Source organism: Gadus morhua, chromosome 14 (assembly GCF_902167405.1).
Source record: "Gadus morhua chromosome 14, gadMor3.0, whole genome shotgun sequence".
NCBI lineage: Eukaryota > Metazoa > Chordata > Actinopteri > Gadiformes > Gadidae > Gadus > Gadus morhua.
The window spans coordinates 18,715,654-18,721,329 of NC_044061.1; positions in this window are offsets into that span (position 1 = coordinate 18,715,654).

The following is a 5,676-nucleotide window of genomic DNA, read 5'->3' on the forward strand; positions in this document are numbered from 1 at the left end:
CACACACACACACACACACACACACACACAAACACAGCCACTTAGATGGTGGGTCCGGGGAGACTTGGGGGGCAGTGTTATGAGCATGCAGAGCGGGAGGAGATAAGGTGGGCCCCACCAGGCAGCCCTCCTAATCTCTGGTCCTAGAAGCCTGTCTGGAGACAGTGCCTGCCAGGGACCCTAACATTAGCCAGCTGAAATATTTATCAGCTGTCCCACTGAACCACAATTCCTCAAGATATAGGGGCGAGATTTAAAAAAACCTTAGAGGATAATTTAACATTAAATATAAAATATATATGTAGTTTAATGTGCTGCACCAAATTCCATAAATCTTCCCTGCTGGTCCATCGGGGGACACTCATTCCCTCCATGCAACATAATATTATAGCCTAGTTAGTCGTGAAATAGGAAATGTAACAGTTGAAATGAAACGTATGAACCCATTCAGCATTCAGCGGGGTGAGCAGAGCTCATTAGGATGTTTAGAGTAGCCAAGAAAGCCCTCCGAAATTGCTTTCTTGTCGTCAGGTCTCCGGCGGGCCTACGCCCATCCTCTGGCAACAAGGGAAGACTTAATCAAGGCTGTACAATTTACCAGACACTCTCTCAGTCCAACGCTAATACTCCCTCACCATCACCCCTCCTCTCGAAACAGAACAAAAAGCAATGAAAACAACCCCACATTCATCTGCCCTGTCAACGAATGTCCATGTTTGTTTTTTTGTCCACCCAGTACTGGCTATTTATTTTGCTTCCTCTCTCTGTTGTGCGTCGGAATCCTGCTCTCACGGCACGCAAGCGATGGCTGGAGCGCTCCAGTCAGCTCGTTCATCTCCGCCCACTCGACGACAGTGCGTTCGAAGAAACTGAGCCACTAATTTATGGAAAGCACTTTACGACAATACAGGGTTTCCTGTAAATTAACCATTAATCTGGACCTCCATTACAAGGAATAATAGCATGGATTAGGGCCGGGAGGATGAGGAGGAGGAGGAGGAGGAGGAGGAGGAGGAGGAGGAGGAGGAGGAGGAGGAGGAGGAGGAGGAGGAGGAGGAGAAGGAGGGGGTGGTTTTGGTTGGTAAAAAAATAGACACAATGAATGGATGAAGTGATTTTACCCTTGAAAGAGATATGCTTGATTTTGAGGCTAAAGATTTGTTAAGATTATTGTTAAAAGGCAGTGTAAAGCAAAACAGTGAATGATGACCGCCTTTCAATGCGGTTTGAATACAAACGTTGTGATATCAAGTGATTGATTGTCATTACAGGGTATCGATTACTATGACATATCTGGAAAATACCTTATTATACATAGGTCAAATGTATAAGGTCAAATGTAGCAATGTTTCGAAACAACCTTTTACCTTGCATGCTGATGTGTTATTGACAAAATGTAAGGAAGGCCCCAAAAGGAAATTAGACTCTGGCCAAAATTGGAATTCAAACCAAATCCATATTTCCCCCCCTTTTACCCTGCTCAAATTTTTGACCACTATATGAAACTTGTTTTCTATCAATTGAAATAATCCCAACCATTCTTTAGCCCTGGTATTAGATCTGATAGCTGCAGTGAGTGTGGAGCTGGGGTCCATGTATGGCTCCGGCTAGGTGTGGGCCTGTTGTTAGCAAATAGCAAATTCCCCCCACAAAGTCTGATTTGCCACCTAGAGGGCTGAATCCTGCCTTCAAAAGGATTTAAACTCGTCAATCAAAATCTGGGCATGAGGCTGTCAATGAATACTACAGACAATAAGTCTGGGAAGGGAACCCTTACATTGTGGACAGATTATTGGAAGCACTTTTTGTCACAGTGCATAAGATATATATATCCTTTCGGACATATATATATCAATTTTATTCTAATTAATATGTTAACTTTGTGTTGTATAGATTTGCAACCATCTGTAATGGCCGGGTTGTGGCGTGTGCTATCCTGTGCCACTCGTGGGCCACAACTAGTTAGTTGTGTTATTTAGTTTCATGTTATTTCGCAAATTGTATTGGTGCATTGTTTCTATGATGCTTCCACTTCCACCACATGGGGGCAGTATAATAAAAAACAAGGAAAGCCACAGAATGAAAAGGAAGGGAACCTTATTAAAATAGTGACCACAGACAGGAGAGACACGTGCTCCATTTCAACATGATCACTGGGCTTAGCCTTGAGTGATCAAGCCCAGGTTTGATCCCTCAAGCTTCGAGCTTAGCAGTGTCGCGATGTAGGAGAAATGTGCAATTGAGACTGATTGGGACAGCTAAGCTGCTTCAACACATTTAAAGTGGATTGATGTGATGACTGTTGATGATCCGAACCTTCAGACTAAGCCAACCCCATTTTTACATGTGTCCATACAGTAGCATGATGTGTTAATGTCTGGTGATGTCACCAAAGATTGTCTTATGATTCCTCTGGCCCCAACATGAATCAGCGGCCATATGAGCTTCTTGTCGAGCATCTTTAGCAATTCGACAATTGGAATGGTGGAACAATGGAGATATCGAGAACAGTAATGCAGCCCCTGTATGCTGGAGTCTTAGACCATGGCACCATTTTAGTTAGATGATGAGTCCTCATGGGCATACAAGGACAAAAGCTATTTTATTGCTAAACTGCAAAAACATTGCAGCCATGAAACCAAAACTTCGGTCGAAAAGTGTAGCAAATGAAATGCTTGACAACATATGTCATTGGTTTTGTATTGAAATGACATGAAAGGTCCAAGAGCCATGTTCAATGTTTACGCCTTTCTTCACTCAACTTCATGTTAATACAAATTGACAGGGATGGGAAATGTAAAGACAAACCCAAAATAATCAGTTTCTAACCATTTACATCTGAATTTCATTCTAGTTTTTCCAAACTGATTGTTAGATGTTTACTGGGAAAGAACACAACAGATTCTAGCCCCGGGAGGAACAAGTCACTTAAAGTGTAAGTCTCAAACAACGACGGTTACCCATGGTGATGAGGGCATTCAATGTGGTTGCGACTGTGGTTCTAATCGGAAAGCAGGAAGAGGATCCAAGGCCACCAGCCGGCTCAGGGAAGGTAGAGCTATAGGCTTGTCATAACAAAGCTATAGGATTTCCTAAACAAATCGGCTATCTCTTCATTCTTAGAAGAGTGGCACAAGCGTGCAGGCGCACACACACACAAACATGCATGTACACACGCAGTAATGTTTTCTGTCATTTGGTTTCATTTGATAAAGACTTATACAATTTGATCAGTCCTTAAATCCTACTTTGAAAAATTATTTGCAAAACAAGTAAACCATAAGGGTAATACGATGTCATGAACCACCTCGTTTATATCAAGTCAAATATATTTGCAATACTTTTTCCAGTTAAAGTTCCAAACAACCATACAGGCCCATGCTCGATGGGTAGATTTATTGGCTCCCTCCACAGAGAAAAGCACCTTTGAGAAACGGAAACAGAGAGGGAAGAAGGCATGGGGGTGGAAATTCCTTCCTCTGGTTCATAAAAAGCTGTGTAGTTGTTCATAGTTCATGTTAAAAACAAATTATATTAAACTAAAACTAAACTCTAGTTAAAATCATATGTTAAAGTCCCGTTTCAAGTGTAGGGAGCTCCATCTGTAGCACAGGCATGATATCCATGGTAACGTGCGTTGTATTGCACGTAATTGAATGTGATTCTCCCCTGGGGACTTCAAAGGTAAAGAGCGCGATAGTTCAAGGGTCGAAGGTTAGAACCCCCCCCCCCTCCCCCTGCCCCACAACACACACACTCAGACGCACCCACACACCCACCTACACACACACATTCCCTCCTTTTCCTGTTTTGTCTCCAGCTCCCGGGGTCAAAAAGGACATGAGATTGCGGCCATGTGTCCTTGACTCTGGCAGCACAACTGCAGCACGTCTCTTTCTGAGCATCCCTCACACACGAACACACATACACACACGCAAGCGCGCACACACACACACACACACACACACACACACACACACACACACAACACACACACACACACACACACACACACACACACACACACATCTCAGTCATTTTTTTTAACTTTGGCATTTGGATATTAAGAAACACACAAAAAAAGAAGAAGAAGAAAACTGTATGCATACCTTTGAAGGTTACCAGTAAAGGTTTAAAGTAAAGACAGTATAATTCTGTTACCAATTTTCAAGAAACATCAGTAGATAATAACAATACTTGCAGATTCAGGGAGGAATAAAAACAAATCCGTGGGTGAACTCAGCTGTGATTGGAGGAGGTTATGTGAGTTGCCTGAGTGCGAAATTACACTGCAACGTGGTCCCGCTCACAGCCCACAACTGGAATTGGCCCCGACAACTTGATACCGTGCAGCTCTAATTTTGGTAACTTTGTTTCTAACCCTATAATACAGGCAGTATAGAGCCACAGGGCCTATAATACAGACAGTATAGAGCCACAGGGCCGAGCGGGGGGAGGAAGGGATGCCAGGGGCCACTCAAAGTAAAAGCTGTCATTTTCAAAGTAAAAGCTGTCATTTTCAAAGTTAAAGCTGTCCTTTTCTACCAAGGCATATGGGATTGTTGACATTCTTCTAAAAAAAAGTATCAGAGAAAGAGTATGAGAGTTTATAAAAAGAGACTTTTTGAATTATGCATAGTCTTTTAAAGTACTTATACGTGTACGTATATTTATCTATTTGTTATTTATTTATCACGTTTTAAAAAACAATAATTTTTAATAACTTACTGTAAATAGCAATTTATTCAGTAACATCATAACACCCCCCATATCTAACTTGAAGAAGTTCCCTGCCAGGCAAACAGCCATCAGCTTTTGGTAGCCAAAATATGATAACTTGATGAAAATGTTTGATTCACTTTTTTCTTAGTTGGGTGTTGGGTAGGTACTCTTCATCTTCAGTCAGTCATTTTCATTTGCGCTGTTTAGCTCAGCACTGAAAGAACCAACTAACCTATGAGTCAATGGGAATATGGTTACTGTTTGGCATTACATTGGCTGCACATGAGCATTAGACAATACTTAAACCCTTCCCCCCAAACAAAGTCGTTATAAAATGGCCTGTCTTTTGCAATTCAGTATGTTTATTAATGTGTCTCAATTAATTCTTTAGGGAGAGATCATGCCATTTCCCCCTAATTGTTCAAACACGATGTCATGCCTCAGTATTACTTTGTTTCAGTTTCATATGACCTACAGCTATGACTCGATGGCTAGCAGACTACTACTGCCAAAGAAATATAATACCGTTGCAACATCTCTGCCAGATCATAGGCACTTTGTTTGGTTGCTTATGATAATGAAGGTATGATCTAAAACAGCAACCACCAATGGAATGTCTTAGTTGTTGGTCCTTGAAGAATTTAAGCCAATTGTAATCACAAGATGAGGAAAGAGATCTTGTGATTACATTCAGAATTGTTTGTCAATAGGATGGAACGCTACAAAAGAGAGCGTTGCAGCGCTGGCTTCCCTTAAACCTATTAAGCATTGCAACTTGGCAGGCAGATGGGAGCAAAAAGACAACTGGAAAGGATCATGCTTTTAATGGTAGCATTGCCAGTGTAAACCCTGGCTATCCATGAGGTAATGTCTCCCCTGTCACTATCATTCCATCACTAAATTAGGAACCTGATAGTGGTCACTTTTGAAGTATAATTTACTCATGGAGAAAGC